The sequence below is a fragment of the Neoarius graeffei genome, chromosome 28, assembly GCF_027579695.1.
Source record: "Neoarius graeffei isolate fNeoGra1 chromosome 28, fNeoGra1.pri, whole genome shotgun sequence".
NCBI lineage: Eukaryota > Metazoa > Chordata > Actinopteri > Siluriformes > Ariidae > Neoarius > Neoarius graeffei.
Window position 1 is genome coordinate 28,182,970 of NC_083596.1, and position 25,741 is coordinate 28,208,710.

General features: G+C 40.1%; 1 protein-coding gene across 2 annotated transcripts in view; it reads right to left on the reverse strand.

Annotated features, from left to right (window-relative positions):
- The window catches only part of ppp6c (protein phosphatase 6, catalytic subunit), a 95,836-nt gene that overhangs the window by 54,983 nt on the left and 15,112 nt on the right, over positions 1 to 25,741 (reverse strand). The window lies entirely within an intron of this gene.

Consider the following 25,741-nt stretch of genomic DNA (forward strand, 5'->3'; position numbering starts at 1 on the left):
AGGTTAAATTGGAGTCAGGTGTTTTCAGTCAATGGGATGACAATCAGGTGTGAGTGGGCACCCTGGTTTATTTAAAGAACAGGGACCTATCAAAGTCTGATCTTCACAACACATTTGTGGAAGTGTATCATGGCAGGAACAAAGGAGGAGATTTCTGAGCGTTGTTGATGCTCATCAGGCTGGAAAAGGTTACAAAACCATCTCTAAAGAGTTTGGACTCCACCAATCCACAGTCAGACAGATTGTGTACAAATAGAGGAAATTCAAGACCATTGTTACCCTCCCCAGGAGTGGTCGACCAACAAAGATCACTCCAAGAGCAAGGCGTGGAATAGTCAGCGAGGTCACAAAGAACCCCAGGTAACTTCTAAGCAACCGAAGGCCTCTCACATTGGCTCATGTTCATGAGTCCACCAAAGGCAAGCACTGTATTCCAGCATAAGAACCTTATCCCTTCTGTGAAACATGGTGATGGTAGTATCATGGTTTGAGCCCGTTTTGCTGCATCTGGGCCAGGACGGCTTGCCATCACTGTTGGAACAATAAATTCTGAATTATACCAGCGAATTCTAAAGGAAAATGTCAGGACATCTGTTCATGAACTGAACCTCAAAAGAAGGTAAGTCATGAAGCAAGACAACGACCCTAAGCACATAAGTCGTTCTACCAAAGAATGGTTAAAGAAAAATAAAAAAAGTTAATGTTCTGGAATGGCCAAGTCAAAGTCCTGACCTTAATCTAATCGAAACGTTGTGGAAGGACCTGAAGCAAGCAGTTCATGTGAGGAAACCCACCAACATCCCAGAATTGAAGCTGTTCTGTATGGAGGAATGGCCTAAAATTCCTCCAAGCCAGTGTGCAGGACTGATCAACAGTTACCAGGAACATCTTAGTTGCAGTTATTGCTGCACAAGGGGGTCACACCAGATACTGAAAGCAAAGGTTCACATACTTTTGCCACCCACAGATATGTAACATTGGATCATTTTCCTCAATAAATAAATAAATAACCAAGTATAATAATTCTCTCATCTGTTTAACTGGGTTCTTTATCTACTTTTAGGACTTGTGTGAAAATCTGATATTTTAGGTCAGATTTAGGCAGAAATATTGAAAATTCTAAAGGGTTTACAAACTTTCAAGCACCACTGTAGGTAAAAACTCAATTTCAGAACTGGAGCAAGGAGCTCATTCTTATCCAGGTGACATGAACATGAGTAACACCGCAGCTCAGCATAAACCAACCTTCGCAAAGACTTAAAAGCACATTTACATTCGGGGATCCTTCGGAGCACATTGTGCACATGCTTGGGAGCCAGTCATTATCATTTGAGCGAAATCAGGACATGCACATAAAGACAAAGGCTTTGTGAAGCATCACGGTCAAGTTTGTTTCTAGCCATGTTTAGGACTCTGCTTTCAGTTTTGTAAATATCACACCTGCTAATAAAAACTCTTCCTGCACTTGGACCCATCTACTGCTACATACCTGACCAAATACATAAAGTCTCTGTGAAAAACACAGTGTTCTTACACGCACGTGCCGATTGCGCTCAAATCAGCATCCAGTGTTTCCCATAATGACTGGGTCCCAAGCACACATGCACAAAGCACTCTGAAGGATCCCCGAATGGGAATTTTGAAGCCCGGCGTTGCAGAAAATTACCCATCGAAAAGATAGCTCTCTAGATAACAGTGTGAGAGAGAGAGGATTTTTGTTATATATTTATTATATCTCAACTACTAAAACTAATTTCTGTGTATATCCATCCTTTGCTTCTTTCTGACTTGGATTAACCAAGTAATCCAGTAAAGATTTTTTTAGCTGCAGTTTTCTTCAAACTACAGACACCGCTTGTCTTCAGTGTGTAAGCAAAGCTGTCTTGTCCCCGAGGACAAGAGTAGCAACAGTTGCTAATGTAAGTGTGACAAAGCACAAGGGGTTTGTAGACAACTTTCACTGACAGATTTTTGTTTTTCACGCAGCGTCTGCCTGATTGTCAGGTAAACAAAGGAACAGCCATGACAGTTCATAATGAAAATCAAGACAACTGCAGTCAGTACAAACTCTCAAATTATTAAAAATGTATTTTATACCACCAGATCGCATTACATCTAAAAGCTGAAACATGCAGGCATCACAGAGCCATATAGTTTACCCACAAATGTATTTATTCTCCACACTGCTCACTCATGCTCTGTGTTTGTGCCATGCCAGGTGTTCACAGCTTCAGATGGATTAAATGCAGAAGAGGAATTTCGCTGTGCTTGAGTTTACATGCGACAAAATTAAAAAATAAAAGGCTGCTGCTTCTTAATTTACCCACAAATGTACAACCCCATTCCAAAAAAGTTGGGATGCTGTGTAAAAACTGAATTTGCAAATAACAGAAACCTTATATTTAATTGAAAACAGTAGCGAGAGAAAACATGTCAAATGTTGAAACTTAAATTTTATTGTTTTTTGAAAAATACAATGCTCATTTTGAATTTCATGTCAGCAACACATTTCAAAAAAAGTTGGGACAGGGCATGTTTACCACTGTGTTGCATCACCTCTACTTTTAACACAACTAAACTTCTGGGAACTGAAGAGACCAATTGCTGCAGTTTTGAAAGAGAAACGTCCTATTCTTGCCTGATATCAGGGTTTTCATTAGTAACCGATTGCAGATCGAAATCGTTGGTTGTAATGACGTCGGAATCTGTTGTTTTTCAGCCAAATGCAATTTTCCCGTAATTGTTCGAACTTTCTCGTCAGACTTATTTGAAAAGGAACGCTGTTACTTGTGCGCTGTTTGGTTGCTGAGGCTGTGTATATGTGACTAGAAAAAAGGTGTGAACCGATTGGGTAATCCTTATATCGTCCAAATCATTTAGCGCGTATTAAATTATAGCATTTCACGTGGTTCCCACATGGTAAGATGGCGACCCTTTCCTGTATGGTATAGCATGATGGCGACCGCAAAAAAACGAAAGTGAACGCTGTTCAAGTTTAGCTTTGCAGGGAGAAGAAAAAAAAATAAAAAATAAAACACACACTGGCAAGTCTCACGGAAAATGCCCAGCAATGTTCTCCACGGGTGCTTTTAAAGTGACGCACCACCACGTTATAAATTCTGGCCCACCACCCTTCCCTTGGCTCAAAAAATTAAAAGAGGGAACTTCATCAGTATACACCAAATAAATCATCAAGTATTCGCTTTATTATAATTTTGCAACTAACACACAGAAGACCATTAAATTAATGCATACAGGGCTACCTGAAGTAGCCAAAATAACTAGCCAACAGCTAAATAACTCTGCAGGTGTTTGTAGCATTATTGTGCAACGGTTACGCTTACTTATTGTCTTTTCTGACTACACACAGTTACAGTAACAACACAAACACACACGTACATTAAGTTCAGGTCTTTTATTTTACGTACCTGTGATCATGTAGGCGACAGCTGCATTTTCCTGTTGCTTCAGTGTTTGTTTACTGCAGGACTCCCGGGTTCCTGGGTCAAAGAACCCAAACTACGAAGGCTTTGTAGTGCCAGTCTTGGGCACGCGCACCAGCTAGTGCATTGATTGGAGTGTTTTCACCCAATTAAACACTACTTATGTGTATTGTAAAAATAAATAAATATGCATTTATTGTAATTGGGTATTTTGTTTATGCATGGTTCATTTATTTTTCTCACACAGAAAAAAAAAAAAAAATTTAGGGATGTGCAACAGGTGCATCAGTCTCAACTGAAATGTCAAATGAGTCTCACATTGACAAAGATGTCTACACAGGGCTCGAAATTCGCGGTGGTCCGGTCGCCCGAGGCAACTTAATTTGTCATCTCATTCTCATTATCTCTCGTCGCTTTATCCTTCTACAGGGTCGCAGGCAAGCTGGAGCCTATCCCAGCTGGAGCCTATCCCAGCTGACTACGGGCGAAAGGCGGGGTACACCCTGGACAAGTCGCCAGGTCATCACAGGGCTGACAGACAGATAGACAACCATTCACACTCACACCTACGGTCAATTTAGAGTCACCAGTTAACCTAACCTGCATGTCTTCGGACTGTGGGGGAAACCGGAGCACCCGGAGGAAACCCACGCGGACATGGGGAGCACATGCAGACTCCGCACAGAAAGGCCCTCGCCAGCCACAGGGCTCGAACCCGGACCTTCTTGCTGTGAGGCGACAGCGCTAACCACTATACCGCCTTAATTTGTCATTTGGTGGGTAATTCCTGTCACTAGCCAGCCTGGCTAGTTGAAAATAAAAATTTATTTATACAGTGAAGATTCAGACTAGGGCTGTACGATATATCAAATATACTTGATATAGCTCCGAAAATTCTGTGAGATACATAAAATTATTATATCGTAACTATCGAGTATTTTACGGTCATCTGCCGACTTGCGTTTGTTTCGTGTTTAAAACCTTTTCCGGTGATTTTCTCCCTGTCCCTCAGGCAGTAACGCGAGAGGCTGCCCAAGGGTTTAAAAAAAAAAAACCCGTCACACACTCGCCAACCAATCCTGGGTGACATCGAGGTGCTGAAAGGAACTTGCGGGAAGATTTTCTGGTTTCGGTTTACAGCGCTGACTCAGTTTGTGCAATCGCTGGTGTTGCATAGGCTACCGTGTAAGCTCAGTCAATTTCAGCGACAAATTAAAAATGGAAGCGGACGAATTGGTTCCTAAAAGAACTAGTAAGGGGTCAGTCATCTGGTATTTTTTTGGATATCGCGAGGAGGACGTGGAACAGCAAATGCCAATTTGTAAAGTGTGCAAAAAAAAACAGTATCAAAATACTCTGGTCTTGAAATAAATGCACATTAGTCATGAACAATGGTAACGACTCTCTTTTGTGTTGTTTTTGACAGAAGTAAAATTCATACATGAACAAATTTTGGCTAGTTGATTTTCTGTTTGGCTGGTTACTTTGGAAGGTAACTAGTCCAGCTGGCTGGTGAAAAAAATATGAATTTCGAGCCAAGTAAGAATGTGTTAATTTTTTGTAAAATGATTTTAACAATGATTTAGCATATCCTATCCATTTATTGGCCAGTTTCAGTGTCAAAAAAAAAAAAAAAAAAAAAAAGTCCATCAGCGTCCCCCTGGCCCCCCCAATGGGGCCCCGTCCCCTCCACCTTTTATTTTTGAAAAGTGAAAAACTCTGCCCAGTTTACATTTTAAAAGGTTATTGCTATTTTACATGTTTGTCGTTATACATTCAATTTCTTCCTTCTGCAAGCATTTCTGTTATGTTCTGATTTCCTAAATCTTGATTGGGCTTTGTGGCATACGAACTGTAATTGCCATGAGACCCAGGAACAACTGCTGAATTTCTGTTTCAGATGGACCATGGAGAGCTAACAACTGGCTGTTAGAAATTGCGAAATTCGTTTTCAGCCAGGGGGCTTCTGCCCCCTGGTCCCCCCCCACCAGAGCGTTGCCCTGAACCCACATGGGGGCTGCCTAGGCCCCCAGGCCTAACCTGTTACTTTCCACATTTCATCTGTTTCAACACTAATGAAAACCCTGCTGATGTACAATTTTAGTTGTTCAACGGTTTAGGGTCTACTGCGTCATATTTTCCACTTTATAACGTACCAAATGTTTTAAATGGGAGACAGGTCCAGACTGCAAGCAGGCCAGTTTAGCACCCGGACTCTTACTACAGAACCATGCAGTTTTAATATGTGCAAAATAAAAAAAATAAAAATACGGTTTGGCATTGTCTTGCTGAAAGAAGGAAGGCCCTTCCTGAAAAAGATTGTCTGGGTGGCAGCATATTGCTCCGAAATATTTTTATTTATATATAATTAAATGCACCCTCATACCACAGTGGTCGAAATACTTTTTTCTAGTGTTCTGCAATATTGCAGGATGTCAAAATTTTGTTCTGCAATTTGGAAATATTTTCTGCAAATACACAAGCCTCCATACTACACCCTTCTCAACCTAATAATGCTTTGATTTTTTTGAATTGTTATCTGGAGAAAAAAAAAAAATAAAATACAAAATGTCCAAATCAACTTGGACTAAAAGTATGTGCTACACTGATGTGTTTGATACAAAATTTACCAACAAGGAAACAGTGTAATATGGATTAAGAATTACAGGTTTACTGAAAATGAGTGTGTTTAGTAGTCTAAAAATTTGATGAAAAACGTAACATGTATCTGCAACTGCAAAATATTGTTGCATCATATTCCATGGTAAATTTTCTGAATGGTGTCAGGGTACCATGGCATTGTACAAATTGGAAAAAAATAAGTTGAGATAGATAAAAGAAAACCTAAACGTGTTAACATGGCCACGATCTTTCCTGGCTCAACTGGATATAACAAGCTGAGAATCTTTACAACCTAAAATCAAAATTAACACATTACCTTGTCACGATCTTCACTGAAAGTTCTCTCTGTTTCTGAGTCAGCACCGGCACGCCCATGATCTTTGCAGAAAGTTCCCTCTATTTCTGGGTCACCATGATCGCGATTTTCTCTGTAGGCCTCGCTTGACTGCGACATACCCGCCACAGCAATCCAACTATAACAGCGACCATCTTCATTTTTGTCACCCTCGCGGACGAGCGATCTGTCGCCGTTGTTGGAGTCACGCTGGCTGCTGGTTTTGCCGAAATACAACAAAATCGTCATTGTTTTCTTGGCGTTTTTGTCGGACTCTTGCCCCAAAGAAACAATCCTCTTCTTGGGAGCCATGTTTGTTGTGCTGCATTGAATTCTGGGAGATGCATGGCGGAAACTGCCGAGGTAGTTGTCGGGTCCTCCCGGCGGGTATTACATCGGAAAATGGCAACTGCCGTTGTCATCGCATTTCGTCTGTATTACGTAAATATTGCTCAACTTTGACCTGGAAAACGTCGTCAGGTTCGTGCGGCACAGGTTTATTTACAGCGCCACTAGTTTGCTAAATTGAGAACCATTGAGAACCTGATTTTTTTTCATTCTGCAAAATTGCAGGTTGTTTAATTTTTCTTCTGCAATCTTGAAAATCATTCTGCAAAATGCAGACGGGTATTTCGAACACTGTACCATCACAGATGCTAGCTTTATAACTAAGCAGTGACCTCAGGACAATTTTCCACTTCTCCTCAGTCCATCTTGAAAGAGCTCAGGCCCAGAGAAGGTGGCAGTGTTTAACACATTAAAATGGTTAAGACATCAAGTAAGATATTTTTAATTGGAGCTCAAAGATGGTGGTCTCTTTAATGGGTGCAGGGTTCCTGCTGGTGCTCATTATTGACACACTCCATCAGTGACAGAAAATTATAAGCAGTCATCACAGTTACGAATGTATCAATCATCTTTTCTTCCCTCTACAAATCCCTCCGTTTGCTGAAATCCAACCTCCGTGAAGAGGCAGCAGAAAGCCAGAGTGTAAACTCTGCGTGTGCTTGTGACCAATAAAAATTGACTATACACAACCCAAGGAGCGGCAAGCTTTTGGCCAATGGCAATGCATCTTAATCTGCCTGGTGTGGCGTTGCAATTATCTCCGTGTGAACCAAACAATGGCACAGTCTAAGCTGACTTTTTTTTGAGCAGGCTTCAAGCACTGAGGATGATTTCAGGACCAAAACAGCCACGGGGGAGGCACACTCAGAGCCCCTACTGTCCCCTAGCACACCAGCCAGTGTCAATAATACAGGGGAGGTTTTTTTTTTTTTTTAAATAAAATTAAAATAAAAAAATTAAAAAAAAAAAAAAAAAGGCGCACCAAAGTGCTGTCAGGTGGCGTGGCACATTGAAATCGCTGTGGCTAACGCTGTGGCATCGTTAGGTCCCATCACTCAGGGCTATAGCCCCAAGTATTTTTGCTTTCAGAAAGAGACTTAAAAAAAATAATAATAATAAATAAATAATAATAATAATAATATCAACTGACTTGCATGTCATGTAGGATTTTCAATGTTGAAGCTTAGAATGTGTGTCTTTTTGTGGTCCTAAAGGAGAGATAAGAGATTGAGAAATGAAATTATGTGATATTTAGTAGTCAACTGGCACACACCTCAGTTTCCTGAAACTTTATGGGTGCTGATAACTTGAGGAGACAGAAACTACATAAATTTAAAAAAAGAGCAGTGCAAAAATCAGTAATAAAAGAACCTTTGAATGTATGTGGGTGATATCTTGGAAAATTAGATATACCCTCCCCAACCTATTGATGCCAATCTCACTTAAAAAAATAAAAATAAGCTCCAGGAAAACTGGACTAAGCCCCTGGTGTTTTCGCTGCTAACGTATGATGAAAGTGTCATGCTGTATTTGGTTTATAAAATCAAGGGAAGTTTGAATTCCTTCACTGTTGGTTATTCCAAGATTCTTCACTTGATGGTGCCCAAAATCAAGTGTCTCTTATCCTCGACTTGCAAGTGACATCAAAGCAAAATAGAAACCCGGATGTCGGCCATGTTGGCAGATATACAAATGAGGGTCAAGCGACATTCCTAGAATTCCATCTGTGATTCAGAAATAGAGCAAGGAAACTGAGGCTTAGTCAGGAGAAGAGACGAGCAGGGGTGCCAGAGAAATCCAATCCTACATGCACACAAGGAAATCGAGCTATTGTGTGAGGTACATTGTGCACCCGAGCCACAGGTGGCGCTACACGCCCCATCGTGTTGGTACACTTCCGGTTGTCGTCATGAAGAGCTACTCAAGAGTGTAAACAAAGTTATCAGTTCCGTGTTCTCCATTGCGCGTTTTTCTCCCGTCCATGAATTTTAATATATTCAACTCCTTAAGCTGAATGAGCATGAACTCTGTCTCCTCATTGCTCCAGAAGTGCACGTTTCTGCTCACCATTTTCTCTTCTTCGTTTGTTCCTCCTGACCTCTTCTGCTGCTTGCTACTACTGTTGTCATGCCGACCGAGGCTGTCGTGTTTCCCGCTTGTGGTCTCGTCACTTCTGGAAGGGGCAGTGCTGAAGTAAGTAGCTCAACTACGTAGATCAATAGGGTATACATGCACTAAGTAGCTCGGCAAAAATCGCATAATCTAGGTCGTGTAGCTCGATTACGAGAAATCAAGTTCGGTTCAATTTCAGCCTAGCTAAGGTGTATCCATGGCATTTAGAACTTCGATTTCAGTCGAGCAACGGCAGAAATTCGATTTTCTCTATGTACATGTAAACGCACTCACTTTGTCCAAAGCTTTTTTCATACGCACCATCAATTATTTTATATTTCCGGCATTCTGGTGTTCACGAACGAAGCCCCCATGAGAGCGCTGCTCAGTGCCTAAAGATTTAACATAATCCAGCCGGCTTTAAAAAGGAAAAACTTGGCCAGGGGTGCGCACAGTGAAGCCTAATTTTTACAGGCACCTCCCTCGAAGCCTCCCCCTTCGAAAGAGCATGGTCTCGGGTCTGTAGGACTGCGCCCTGGCCCGGGATTCGCGTACGAAGCCCTGCGAGAGCGCTGCTCGGCGCCTAAAGATTTAATAAGATCCAGCAGGAAACCGATGCAAGCGAGCAACCTGCCATGACAAGGGACTTGACGCGTCCCAGGGTAAGCAAGTGACACGGCTCGACATGGTTAACCCCCTTAGTATGCGCTTTTGTGCCGAAGCACATGTACTATGGCACTCATTTGCTTTACAAAAATGTGTTTTGCTTCAGTCAAATTCCATTCACATTTTAGGACGAAAATAATCATTTTAGATGTGTTATTTTATACTGAAAAAAATTAGCTGTCTCGGAGAGGACATTTTTTTGACACAATTACATACTAATTTGATCAAAATAGTCTGAAAACTTACTGGCAAAACAAAACTTACTCCTTTTTCCCCCCAAACAAAAATACCTCAAATATAAACGCACGTATGAAAAAGGCTTTGGACGAAAAGTCTTAACTATTGGACGAAAAGACCTCTATTCATACTCAGTGGTCGGTAGAAGCATCTTATCTTCAGAAAAGTCTGACTTTTTTTTTTAAATAATATGCATAGCTGCCAACATTCCGAAATTGTAAATAGTAATACAAGGTTGGGTACTGACTCTTGGTGGGGGGCCACCCCCCGCCGCCAAAGCTTTCTAGCAAAACTACCCTGGAAAAACAAAAAAATAAATAAAATCACACAAAATAGTTTGACAAAATCTATTCTACAAACTAAATCATCATCTTACATTAATTTGCAAAGTTCTTTTCAACAATGGAAACAAATTTACCTGGAACTAGAATACATATATCAAAGCAATTTGGCACAGATCAAACATAAAAGGAACCTCTTGTAATCAGCGCCAAACATAAAAATGTCTCAAAACATGCTTGGCACAAAGTGAAACAGCTCAAAAAAAAAAAAAAAGTCAATTTCAACTTGCTTCTTCACATGACTACAAATCAAACAGAACAGAATCAACAACACACCCCGGGCATCAAATCGTGCCCGCCAATCAAAACGCAAGGTTTTTGTTTGGATTCTTTGGGCGGGCTTTTGCAGGAGTGACGACAAGGCTGCGCGACGCTGGAGAAAGTGCTATTGAACAGCGCTCATTTGACTCCACTTTGGAATCAGTTTTAGAAGAATTAGGAGTTTTCGTTGAAACATGAGCAGGAAGAGGCTCTCCACTCATTCCATGATCGCTGAATCTTCACCAAAACACTCGATGCTCCAATGGTGTCCCTCTCCACATGCTGTTTGTTTACCCCATAGACATATAAACAGACGCCGCATTGAGCCGTTGCTGGGATACGTCAGAGTGTCCGCCATATTGGATGTGGCAAATCTTCCCCGTAAACCAATGCAAGTAAATGGACTGAACTTCATAAAGCCCCTTTCTACAATAATATTTAACTTGATGCCTTTTATTCACCCATTAAGACACGTATATATTTGGGAAACAAACAGGCATCAAAACACCACATATAACTTTTAATGTGATTGTTATAAATAGTGTGCGAAATACCCTGTACACTGCAAACTAGCGACAGATACGCAATAGATAGCTCAGGTAAGCTAATCAGTCAGCATACCGTAGCAAGCTACCAAAACCTGAGGCCACAATAACCAACCTACAAGACTGAATATGATAAATGATGGAAATAGTGGAAAAACTGGAAATAGTAAATGAAAATAAAAATTTACTGTTTTATTTATTGAGTCACCACACAGACCTACTCTTGTTGAATAAAGTGAGCTGAATGACCGCCAAACTGAGTTCGGCCAGGTTCTAACGTCATACCAAAACAAAATACATCACTGATTCCTTCACATTCAGAAAGGTTAAAAACATTCATCATAGTGTGGCACTGTATTATCTAATTCTCACTGCTTATAACTATACACCTACCCAGTGGAGATGAGCTGGGAAACTGAAGACTGAAGGAACAGTATTGAAAAGTATTTTTCCAGTCTCACCTGTGAAAGGTAATCCCATGTGATCTCGTTTTGACGGTAAACCTGTTGGTACAGTTAAACGCAGCACATGAACGAGGCATCTTTATTCTCGGCTACTGTCTAGACGCTATACCAGAGACGGTTGAAGAATCTCCACTTTGTCACATCCAATATGGCGGCGAGGATGATGTAGGATTCTACGCAGAATGCGGCGTCTATGTTTATATATGTCTATGATTTACCCTCCCCCACTGCTTTCTGTCGCTCTGACTACGTCACAGTCACTGTTGCGCTGATTGGTCAGAGCGTTGGCCTATACGCACAGACAGTTTGAAAGACAACGGGTTCAAATACGAATCCCACCGGCGATAGACTTTGAAAATGACCCATGAAAATTGGCAAAATCGTATTTTATTGTAGTAAATTCGTATTTTCGTAATCAAAACGACAAATCGTAATAAATACGATTTATTCGTAGTAGTTGGCAGCTATGAATATGGGTCAAAACCACACATCCATCATCTTCGCTAGGGGTTGTTTTACAGGGGTCCAAAATTCAAATTGATTCAACCTGGTTCTTGTACCAGTTTTTAAGTGAAGGACAAGTTAAATAACATTTCAGGTAATTTTTTTGATGTGTATGGTAGTTTTGTGTAATCTGCTATAAGATGGGAGAAACAAAATGAAGTGATTCTCGGAGAGGACTTTTTTTTTTGACAATTCAGAATTCACTACTTCCATAGTGCTTTTAAATATAAGGCTGTAAGCTTTGTGTTAGTTGTCTCTAATATTTATGTCCTAATATCTTGACCACATTTTAGGATGAAAATAATCATTTTAGATATGTTATTTTATATTGAACAATTAGCTGTCTCGGAGAGGACATTTTTTTGACACAATTGCATACTAATTTGATCAAAATAGTCTGAAAACTTACTGGCATTCAACATTAAAACTTAACTATATTACCAATGATATGGAACCAAATATTTGTTTTATGGTATAAAGAATGATTTAAGTGCATCCCTTTTGGAGCTACCTGTGGTCAAAAAAAAAAAAAAAAAAAAAAAAAAAAAGCACTTTCTAAATGACACGAGTAATTTTGCTAAATATGACATATATTGCCATACATTCACCAAAAATAACGTTAGGCCAAAAAAAAAAAAAAAAAAAAAAAAAAAAAAAGTGTTTCCGGTAACCCGACCGATTGAGAATTTCTGCGTCGAAATTGCCGACCGTAAAGTTATTACAAATTTCCCTCGATATTTTAGTGTAAGCGGCGTTAGTCAATTGAAGGAGGAAGGGAAAACTGAGCCGAGGCGGCATTTTGAATCCTCATTCAAGGCTGTAATGCAAACTGCTTCCTCTTCAGTATACAAGTGCACTTCCATGGCAGGGAAAAACACTATGGTTTTGCCGCCTATGTAGTCCCCTATTTATACAAATAGGAGTCATTCAGGATTCAGCCATGTTTTTGCTCGGTGTTTTTGCTCGACCCAAGTTCTACAGTAGGCTAGGCTAGGCCGTCTGCTTTTAATGGAAGTAGCCTAGGACGTTATTTTCACGTTATTTCTTGATAAGGTGTTTTCATGTTATTACATGAAAATATCATGAAATAACGTGATAATTTCGTATCATGAAATTACGTGATGTTATTACATGATAAATATATTGTAAAAACGTGATAACTTAATATCTTTTCACGTAATTACTTGATTCTAAGCCATTTTTTTTTTGAGTGTGGCATCAATACGCTTCCGTAGATCACAACTTGAACTCTCGCAATATTTTTTTTTTATTCGTTTAAAGATTTAAAACACCTATTTTATTATGATGTGTGGTATAAAGGATTCTGTGCCAAAATACTATTTTGTAAGATGTTTACTTGTGTTAAATTTTTTCGAACAAAATAAAAAAATAAATAAATTTAAAAAAAAAAAAAAAATTCCTACCTACCGACCTTATTTTAGTATTTCATGTTACCAGAAACACACTTTTTTTTTTTTTGGCCTTATCACCAAATTTTTTTTGCATGGTAAATAGAGCTATCACAGGGCTACAATAAACAACCAAGTTTATTTAGTCAAGCCTTTTGATATTGAAGATAATGTGTTAAATGTGATTTTTAGCTTGCGTACCCTGATTGTAAAACAACCCCTAGATCGTTCAAATCTTGTTAATAAGGAGAAAATTCACCATCGTGTACAGACTCACTTTCAGCAGCTGCCATCCTAGTTGCTTTGTATACCCACCATCATGGCAGAAGCTCATGTAGCACGTTTTGATCACATGGTTGCAAGTTAGAGGCTGGAGTGGAGCTCAAATTTTATACGTAATGGAGAGGCCTGCAACTATACATTTGAATTCAAATATACCTACATCTGTATATTTGAATTGTGTCAATTTGGTCAGTATAAACCTGTATTAAGTCCACTTTGATAAGTCCGTAACTTTATAAAAAATAAAAAAATTTTCACTTCATTTTTCAAGGAAAAAAAAGTGGAGAATATTTTTTCCAGAATCTGGGGGAACCCTGTGGGTGCATGAGGTGAAAGGCCAATGAAGACAATTACCCTACCCGTTTTTCCTTATTTTAAAAACAAATAACGGTTTTCAACCACATAAGAGCCCTTTTCCTGACCATTTACAATAGTAAACGACTTTAGTTAGCCAATTATTTTCGCATATTTTACACGCCATCGCTGCTCGGTTGGTGATCAGAAATATTTGTAAGCTCCTGACAGGTGAGGTCACTCACAGTACACACGGCCATATTTGAGAGAACAGTGAGGATCATGTGTGTCTAAGATTATTTGAGGTAATGGTTGGATCCAGGTGGTGTGTGGGAGTGTCGCATAGAATATCCCAGCCAGGTTAAAGTTTTTTTCCCCTTTTACATTCGTTAATCCAGGGGCGTCACCACTTCGCTCGACTCATTCATTTAAAAAAATTAATTAAAAACCCTCCACACACCACCAGGCTAGCCTATCGTCATTTCCGTGGTAGACGGTCCAACCCCTGCAGCAATGCAGAAAGAGGGTAAACAAACGCTGAGGATAGGTAGTGTTTGTTTACCCTCTTTCTGCATTGCTGCGGGGTTTGGACTGTCTTCCACGGTAATTACGGTAGGCTAGCCTGGTGACATCTTGAAGGTTTTTTTTTTCATAAATTACTCAAGTGTGTAGTGGTAGGAAGCCGAGGGTGGATACAAGATACTATACAGGATTTATGTGAACATTGCAGCCACCAGCTACAGGAGGATGCAACAATGGCAGAAGTGGGGGGAAAAAAAAAAAAAAAAACTAGCCTGCATCAATTCCCAAAGGACAAGATGATAATGGTTAAATGCCATTTGCCATACTGACAGACCTCTCATGGGCTGACTAGAATGGTACTTCGGGAACAAAAACGGCACATTTGCAGCTTGTGTGCTCGGAACATTTTGACTGCCGTTTCATTCAAACAACTCCGATGCACCGGCATTAGGAAGACCGTACAAGCCAGCACTGAATCCAGATGCGGTTCCCACAATCTTCGGCCAAAAAGCGGACAAGACAAACAAGACAACACCATCAGCAGTCCGCAAAAGAGAAGTCCAAAGGACAACACTGATGGCTTCTCGAACTTATTAAAATGCATTATTTTGAGTTCCTTTGGGCATAAACATAATTGCTGTTGCAACTAAGCAGCTTGATATTTGTTGTATGATGGGTGCCTTGCTTTGATTTAGTGTTGTCAAAAAACCTCAGTAACGACTGACTAAAACAAGTCTATAAATATTGCTCACTTGCGTGTAACTAATTGATATGGTAATGCTTGTTTATCAAATCACTATTCGTGTCATTTTCCAAAATACTCGAAGAAATCCGTGAAGAAAATGTCGCTGGCGCTATGGTTCATTTTGTCAAATATGGCCATGTATTGCAAGGGACGTCACACTTAACGGAAACCAATTGGAAAGCAGCTCGGGTGTTTCTGGCAATATTTCTGCCTTTTTCCGTACAAGTGTGATAACAGTTTCATGCTCGTTTTACAAGTAGTGTGTTCAGGTTTGCCCGTAAGTCAGGGTCGCATCTCATTAATGCACCATTTCAGATGTAGTGTGTATGTGTGTGTGGGATGCTGTACTGGCCAGCAGCACATCTACATGGGATGGCAATAAATTAGCTCAAAATGGAGGATCGGAGTTGCAGTCAGCTCTGTTTTTTAGTACAGCAGAAATGGTGAGGAGACCGATAGACTTCCTGTTGTGAAGTTACAGACATCAAGGTCATTCACTCAGACCACTAGCTATATAAAATCCACTTTAATCATAAAAATTACTATATTAGATTTATTGTTGACGCTTAAAACTATCCCTGTGCCATTCTTGAGGTCTCAAGGCATTTATAAATGAAAGTGAGGCCATGGCTCTGTGTATATGCTTTAAACTCAGTCTTTTTACAGGAGACTCACCTTTGGATTAAAGATCATAGATCGCATTGCTCTTGGGGAAGTCAGGTCTTCCACTCCAATTTTAATTCAAAAGCAAGGGGTGTTGCCATTTTAAGTAGCAATAGAGCTCAGTTTTCATCCACTAAAAAGTTATTGCTGATGTGAAATGGCAGATACCTTATTGTTGCTGGTACCCTAATGCACGCAAAAAATAAAGTCGGTAAATGTTTACACCCCTAATTTTGACGATCTTGATTTTGCTAATAGATTACTGAGCAACCTCCCCTTCTTACATACGCACCTGGTGATTTTCAGAGGGGATCTAAATTGTGTTTTTAAACCAATTTTGGACCAGTCCAATCCCCACAATCTCACTCAATCTTTAATGTCAAACATTTTCTGACTTTATGAGCCAGAATGGGCTTGTTGACCCATGGAGATCTTGTAACCCTTCTTCTAAAAGTTCTCTTTTTCAAGTATAGATCATTTCTTAAAAAGACAGTAAGAAGAAACCTTTGTCACATGCACACTTCAAGCACAGAGATTTATCCTCTGCATTTAACCCATCTGAAGCAGTGAACACACGCGCGCACAGAGCAGTGGGCAGCCACACTACAGCACCCGGGGAGCAGTCAGGGGTTAAGTACCTTGCTCAAGGGCACTTCAGCCCAAAGCCACCCCATGTTAACCTAACTGCATTTCTTTGAACTGTAGGAGAAACTGGAGCACCCAGAGGAAACCCACATTGACAGAGAATATGTAAACTCCATACAAAAAGGCCCCTGCCAGCTGTTGGGCTCGAATCCAGAACCTCCTTGCTGGGAGGAGACAGTGCTAACCACTACACCACCGTACCGACAACCCTCTCCTTTCAGCCGACAAAGATTTTTGCAACTTCATTTCAACTTCTATTGACTTCCTTTCCTTCAATCAGACTGGCTGTTGGGTCAATCCATGTGAAAAATCACCAGAGGCCTCACCACTGACCATCTCAGATTTGCTTCATGCTTTCTGGAAATATTGCCAGTGTGCACAATACATAGTGTACAAAATTTTAGGCTTGTACCTTCATTAGTTTCTGAGATATAGGGGCTTTTAAAAAAAAAAAAAAAAAAAAAAAGGGGGGGGGGGGGGGCATGGCCCTAATTCCACTGTTAAAACGTGTTCTACAGAAAACAGAGCTAACTTCTATAAGTCATTACTTTTAAACTATTCATGCAAGATATATGAAATTTTCAAGGATTGCTCTTCAATGCCAGACACCTTTAAATACTAAAATAGAAAGTTCACAGTTCAATATTTGCCAAGTTATGGCTTGCTAAAAAATCAGGAAAAAAAAAAAGTGTGCTTTGGAGCAACTTTGATACCCCATATCTCCACATTAAAGCACACCAGATCTTTCAAATTTTCTTTTTTTTTAAAGATTTTTTTAGGCTTTTTTCACCTTTATTGGATATGACAGTTTAGAGACAGGAAATGAGTGGGAGAGAGAGACAGGGAGGGATCAGGAAATGACTTCGGGTCGGAATCAAACCCGGGTCCCCGGATTTATGGTATGGCGCCTTAGCAAACTGAGCCACGACGCCCGCTCAAATTTTCTTATTTATTACCCTCATGTTATAGTACTCTTTAGGCAACTAGGTATGCATTCAACAGAAATCAAACTGACTTATTAGGCTTTAAAAATTAAATTTTAAAAATAAACATTTTGCACCTATAATTCAAATGCATGACAAGGTCTACCATATTATACAATTATATAATATGGCCTCCAGTTATACCACTGGAAAGAGCTTGTTTTGATTCGCAAATGCACAAAACATGAAGTTGGTACCCTAAACCAAACTATAAATATTAAGGTATCAAGTACGGCATGTCTTACGATAGACGGAAATGCTGCTTTATTGAAACTCTAACTGAGAAAGCAGACAAACTAACAGAACATTATTTCATTGCCAAACACTAGGGATCGACCGATATGTTTTTTTCAGGGTCGATACCGATTATTATGGAATTGGGATGCCGATAACCGATATGTACAACCGATAAATGTAAACATTATAATTCACATGAAATTAAACATAGCACACACTGACACAGACCTTCATATCCATGAAATGTATGTTTAATTGTAAAATTGAACATTAAATTTTGTGCAGGGAGATGCCAGCAGCATTTGTACAATAAAAGTCAAACATTAGTTAGAATAAAATGAGAAATAAAATAAATATTCACCAATAAAAAAAAAAAAAAACCTACTATATTACAGCTCACCATTTTCAGTGGAAAATAAATGAAAATACACTCTGGATTCTTTTACACTAAGAACTAAGTAAGACTTACCAACTTCAAGTAGTTTTTAAATAAGAAATCAAGTGTAGGGAGCTGCCTGCAGCATTTTTTAAAAAGTAAAATCAAACACAGTAAAGTAGGCTATCACTCCCTATTAGGAGCGGCTGCTCCTTTAAGAGTATATCGCTTTCCGAATCAGAAGCGCTAGCGAGGAGAATCACTTGTGCAAGAATTATAAATACTAGTCACACCTGGCTTGTTTAAATGTTCAAATAGCGCTTTATAAAAGTTACCTATACAAGTGCAATGCGCTTTTTGAGCACGAGTCACGTCATGAAGTTTACTCATCACCATAACAAATAGCCAGTAGGCTTGCACTAGCCTACAGAACACAAACACTACGTTTTATTTCGTCTTCCCTTGACCACCTCTCTGTATGGCTGTCATTCTACTGTTCGAGTAGAACCACTGACACATTCACAACATTTCCAGACAGGGATTTAAAAATGACTGCAGCCTACGTTATGCTGTTTCAGCGAGACTAGTTGGTTGTAGGCTAATTCAAGTGCTTCCTTCCGTAAGCTAAGTTTGCCTGGCTACACAGATGCAAATGGACAATTTTAACGAGTAGTAGATGAAGAATGTAAACATATAATGATGTTGTGCTTTTGCAACTTGTGCGTTTGTGACTTATTGCGGGAAAAGCAGCGTGTCCTTACCTTGATACGGGCGCCTTGAAACAGTTCAGAGTGTTTAGCTGCGCGTGTCGATTGACTATATCTCTTGTGCCAAACAAATCAGATGTTGTGGTGGGCGGGACCGTGTTCTCGAACTCAGAGAGGCGAGTGCAGGAAAGGATGTGCAGTGACAGTCGCATTAGGAACGAAATGGCTGCAAAAAGGCATGTTATCGGCATATCGGTGGAAATTATGGCCGATACCGATAACCCTAAAAATGCAGAATATCGGCCCGATATATCGGCCAGGCCGATTATCGGTCAACCCCTACCAAACACCACAGTGGATATTTGAAGAATTTGAAGGAAAACTCTGTCAGCGGATGAATGCATTATGCTTTTGGATTTTGCCGAAAACTATTCATTCTGTGTACAGGATTCTGCCCAGGGATACCACTGGGACAACAGCCAATGCACTCTTCATCCATTTGCAGTGTACATTAGACCAAAGAATGAAGATGGTACAAAAGTAACGAAATGCATCTCTATCTGCATAATAAGTGCATAATAACTGCATAATAAGCTTAAGCATGATACAGTGGCCGTGCATGCATTCTTTAAAAAGGTTTTACCATCTGTATGCCATTTACATACCCAGCTGAAAAAGGTAATTTACTTCAGTGACGGATCAGCAGTCCAAGACACAAACCATAAAAGTTTCACAAATCTAATAAAGCATGCAGACGATTTTGGACTTTTGGCAGAATGGCATTTCTTTGCCACTTCTCATGGTAAATCACCCTGTGATGGTATTGGAGGCACTGTAAAGCGGTCAGCAGCCCGAGCTAGCTGACAGGCAGTCACGAGTGATCACATACTAACCCCATCTGATCTGTTTTTGTGGGCAGAAAAACATACCAAGAACATCCATTTCATCTGGGTTGGTACAGGGGAAGTTATGGAGAGTGGAAAAGCATTGGAGACTAGATTTTCAAGGTCAGCTACTATTCCTGGAATAGGAGACAACCACTCATTCATTCCAATCATGTCCAACCAGCTGCACGTCAGCAGGGTGTCAGGTGGTCCTAGCTTCATTGTGGATATGAGTGGGAATCGGCCACAAGTAATGCATAAAACCCTTGTTAAATCAGCAGTCTCTCTGGCAGATACAATTCCTGGTAAATATGTCGTTATGACAGACAGTGGTGGATAAGCAACATTTGTGCATCATCAGAGGAGGAACAAGATGTACAAGTAACATTTATGCATCCTCATGGTCCCCCTCAGACTTGCAGCTGGCCCAGGAAAGAGGATAACTGTTGGGTCCCTCTGGTGCATGTCATGAAAATCATTGATGCCCCACTAACATCAACTGGCAGGTAGTATAAATTTCCATCTGATGTGGAAAAGCAAAATCAATACACTTAAGCTCTTCAAATAAGGTATTTTTAAGGTTATTTTTCCTACACTGTAGGTTTGTAATTGTATTGTAATATGCCTTAAAACAGCATTTCCATCTATCGTAAAACATGCCGTACTTGATACCTTTATAGTTTGGTTTAGGGTACCAACTTCATATTTTGTGCATTTGCTAATCAAAACAAGCTCTTTCCAGTTGTATAATTGTTTTTATGGTAGCCCTTGTCATACATTTGTAATATGCATTTGAATTATAGGCACTTTTTTTATTTTTAAAGCCTAATAAATCAGAAAGTTTGATTTCTTTTGAACACATACCTAGTTGCCTAAAGAGTACGATAACAGGAGTAATGAATGAGAAAATTTGAAAGATCTGGTGTGCTTTAATGTGGAGATATGGGGCATCAAAGTTGCTCCAAAGCACATTTTTTTCTGATTTTCAGCAAGCCATAACTTGGCAAAACATTGAACTGTGAACTTTCTATTTTCGTATTTAAAGGCGGTCTGGCATTGAAGAACAATCCTTGAAAACTTCATGCATCTTGCATGAATAGTTTAAAAGTAATGACTTATGGAAGTTAGGCCCATTTTCTATAGCACGCATTTCAACTGTGAAATTGAGGCCACGCCCCTTTAAGCCCCTATATATCTCAAACTAATGAAGGTACAAGCTTAATTTTGTACGCTATTTATTGGGCACACTGACAATATTTCCAGAAAGCATGAACAGAGGCTCCAACTTGGGAAATTGCAAAGAGGGAGATTCTCCCTCTCTGCAAGTAGCTCGGAGGAAGACAAGTTTGAGCGCCGTAGGCGCGAAGGCAAGTTTTATATATCAATTAAATCTTAATAGTAACAGATCTAGAGAAAGCCAGTGGCTATAGACCAAACTTTAATATGCCTAAAGCCAATGTCAATAACCATTATAAATTGTCAGTGGTAGAACCTCTGATAATGTTCTTCTAATAATATTCTAAGTTAGTAAAAGTCAGACAAAAAAAAAGTCAGACAAGTTCATTAGAATCTAACGTCTGGTCTGGTGATCTAACCTTGTCAGATATAGGGTAATCTTGCCGCCGTCCAAAATAGTCCATCATTTGTCCCTGGCGACCATCACAACAGGCAATCCGAACTTTATCTTGGTGATTTTCTGATACTTTTTCTTCGTAGTTTGGCTTTCGCCATTTCCACCAACAGAACTTCGTTTCATTATCTTATTCAAGAGAACAAAATTAAAGACAAGCAGGCGATAAATGCAGACGCAAAAAAACAAACAAAATGGTTGAGGGTCATGGGTTCTCTCATTCGCATCATTAATAGCGCCGTCTGTATGCTTTAATCGGTAACTGCTAAGACATTGGGTGGGCTCAAGTGTGTACCCCGCGGCATACCGAATTCCGCTCGATTCATATGCATGCTTGATCTGCATATGAATCGAGCGGCATGCACTCCAATACCCCCCCCGTTATGCCGATCGGTATACTGACCAGGGAATCGGCATATACCGTGGGATACACACTTGAGTCCACCCATACAATGTCAGACACACGAAAAGCATAAAGTCAACTATTGTGTCAACATAAATATATCAAGTTATGTATTTTAAGAATCATGTGTAGTAAGGGCGGGCAGGAGATTTTTGTGTCATCAGCGGGAGGTTGGGAGGATTTTCTAAATGTTCCCTAAACCGGGAGCTCTCTCTGTATGAAGCAAATCTGAGATGGTCAGTGGCGAACATTTTTCTAAATCTGGTGATTTGGGGCCGAATTACCTTGTTTTTTATTCACCGTTTTGGGAGACACTTAAGTCTTACCTTAGAGGGCAAATTCTCTTTTATTCCGCTCTTTCTAATAAAAGGCATAATGCCAGGCTCGATGAACTCATCTTCAATTAGGAACCTGGACGAAAGACTCGCACTGAATCTGTCTCCAGAACTGCTTAAGCAGCATTTGGACGTACAAGCAGAATTTGATCTCAATTCGACTAAAGAAGCAGAGCACTTACTACATACACACGGTTCCTATTATGAACACGGTGACAAACCTAGTCGTTTATTGGCTTACCAATACGACAACAGGCAACTTCCTGTCCGATACAGAGTATTAAAAATATTCATCCAAACAACCACCACAGATCCCATGGAAATTAATGCTAGCTAGAAATCATTTTACTCTTCATTGTATAAATCTGAATTTCCTACAAATAATACTAAAATTAATGAATTTCTTCAAGGCCTTTGTAATCCTGTCATTGATTCAGACATTGCCAAGCAGTTGGACTCCCCACTTGCTCTTGAAGAAATAAGAATTTCTATTAAAAGCTATGGAGTCCAATAAAGCTCCTGGCCCAGATGGGTTTCCAATGAAATTTTAAAAGACCTTTATTGATAAATTGGCACCACTGTTTTTGTCCAGGTTCAATGAGTCCTTGGAACGTGGTTCATTACCACCCACTTGGACACAGGCCACTATTGCACTCCTTAAGGAAGATAAGGATCCATCTTCCTGTGGTTCTTACAGACCACTGTCTGCTTCAAGCAAATGTGAAGGTATTAGCAAAAGGTAATTGCATCCCGCTTCGAGAACGTGCTCCCTCGTATCATATCAGAAGAGCAAAATGGTTTTATTAAAAGGGGAACTGAAGTCATTTTTAAACTTGCTTTATTTCTTAATTAACGTGTTATTCAATTACTTTTTCAGTTTTATTAACCTTATATCGTGACTCGTATTGGCATATTATATTATACTTATCAGCCTTTTTGGTTTTTAGCCATGTTGAATGTAGTTCGTTTGGTCCATGGCAGGCATCGCTTATCCGTGCGATCTTCATGAAACTTGCGCGAGACTTCAAACGTGAAGTGTCAGGGCCACCATTTTGAAAACTGTTTACACAGCGGCCAGATCGCCATATTCCAATTTAGATTAATTTCAAGCTTTGCCAGCTTCATCAGTGTTGGAGATTATTCCATACGACTTCTCTACTCGGGCGGCACAGTGGTGTAGTGGTTAGCGCTGTCGCCTCACAGCAAGAAGGTCCTGGGTTCGAGCCCCGGGAACGCCGAGGGCCTTTCTGTGTGGAGTTTGCATGTTCTCCCTGTGTCCGCGTGGGTTTCCTCCGGGTGCTCCGGTTCCCCCCACAGTCCAAAGACATGCAGGTTAGGTTAACTGGTGACTCTAAATTGACCGTAGGTGTGAATGTGAGTGTGAATGGCTGTCTGTGTCTATGTGTCAGCCCTGTGATGACCTGGCGACTTGTCCAGGGTGTACCCCGCCTTTCGCCCGTAGTCAGCTGGGATAGGCTCCAGCTTGCCTGCGACCCTGTAGAAGGATAAAGCGGCTAGAGATAATGAGATGAGATGAGACTTCTCTACTCCATGTTGGTTCGAAGAGTTTGAAAGGCGACAGGATAAAGACTAGTCCGTCGCGCTGGTATTTACGTCATTACTGTCGCACGATTAAAACGTGCCAGCTCAGGCAGCTGGTGGATTTTCAAAATAAATACATACATGTATTTTTGTGATAAATACATATACTGAATGCATTTCCCACATAATCCTCACTAAAGTTTCAGACAGCACTACAAAATGGCATCCCCACTATTACAGTGCCTTAGTGAGTAGGGAGCGATTTCAGACACAGGGAAAACCTCCGGCTTGATTACGTCAGCATTCAAAGGAGGGCACACATGTCTTTCGACAACGCTGACAGATGTTGGTCACTTTGATTTCCACTGTACATTTTACTTCCGTCCTATGAAGTCTCGCATAGGTCTCAATGAACCTCATTTACAGCCATTGCTTTGACATAGGGACTGATATATATTACACAGCATATTTCAAACACTCATAACTTGCTATTGCAGTGACAATAACTGTCAAATGCATTCCTACATTTTATAAAATGAGAACTAGAATTTTGATTGAAAAAATAATTATTTTGCCTTCAGTTCCCCTTTAAGGGACGTCAATTGTTCTTTAACACCTGCAGACTTTTTAATATTTATTCGAAACATTCAGCTGAACTTCCTGAAATTATTTAATTCAATGCTGAAAAAGCATTTGATAGGGTTAAGTGGGGGTACTTGTTTACAGTTTTGAATAAATTTGGATTTGGTGATAATTTCTTGGATTCGTCTCCTTTACACATGCCCTAGAGCCAGTGTCCACAGTAACGTTCAATGTTTGCTCGAGCGTGGTTGTCGCCAAGGCTGCCCCTTATTACTTTTGCTCTTTGCCACTGCTATCGAGCCTCTGCCAATCGCTCTGAGATCTTCCCCATTATTTAGAGGAATTGTCCGAAATAGTGTGGAATATAAGTTACTGATACATGCGGATGATTTGTTACTGTGCGTAACTGATCCTACTGCTTCTAGCCCTGCTGCTTTAGGTATTCTGGAGACCTTTAGTTCCTTTTCAGGTTACAAATTAAACTTGAAAAAAAAAAGTGAGCATTTCCCCCTGAATACTGCTGTGTGTTATCTCCAACAGTCAGATCTGCCATTCCTACTTAGTCGATCAGGGTTTAAATACCTGGGTATTAAATGTGACTCGTTCATTCTCTCAGCTTGCATCAGCTAATTTCACTCCTCTCATCTTAAAAGGTTAAATCTGATATTCAAAATTGGGGCACCTTTCCCCTTTCATTAATTGGGAAGATCAATATCGTAAAAAATGAAAATATTACCGAAATCTCTTTATTCCCCTCAATTCCTCTTTTTCTGCCAAAACTTTTGATAAACTGGATAAAATGATTACTTCCTTCAGTTGGGGTGGAAAGTCTCCAAGAGTAAGCAAGACTATTGCAGAAATGTAGACTTGGTGGAGGACTTGCACTGCCCAATTTTCAATTTTATTATTGGGCTGCTCACATTCATAAACTTTGCTATTGGGTGAAATTTCCTGGAGCTCCCTGGTGTACATTGGAACTTTCATCCTGTAGGGAATCTTCTAGACCTGTTTTACTTTATTCCTCACGACCTACAAAGCCCTCCCTGTATAATCAAGTGGTTCTTCGTACACTTCAAGATCTGGTATCAATTTAGACAGCACATCATCTTTGGGTCCTTTCAGCAAAAATCACTTATTTCCACCAATCACTTTTGGATTCTGCATTTTCAGTGTGGCACAATAAGGGCATCAAGCAATTCAAAAATTTATACGTGGTTTGTATCTTTGCGAGTTTTGCCAATTTGTCATTCACTTATGACCTCCCTGTATCATTCATTTTGCCATTTTAAAAGTTGATATTTTATTTTTAAGCTCTTCCCTAACTTCCCCTCTGTACCCCCAAAACAGCCTTGGGAATGTTTGCTTTCAAATATTCCTAGTCAGAGAAGCAAAATTTCGAAGATATATGGCTCTATTTTGACATTGCTCAATCAATTAAGTACCAAAATAAAGAATACTGTACATGGGAGAACTAACTGGGAATACACTTCGGCAGGGCTCAACATTAAGGACCGCCCGACTGCCCTGGGAAGTCAAACATGCATTCGGGCAAGTGGGATAAGTCCCCGACATGCCCGACCGGGCAAGTTGGAACGAGTATATATTATGAACTGGCACCACAAAAA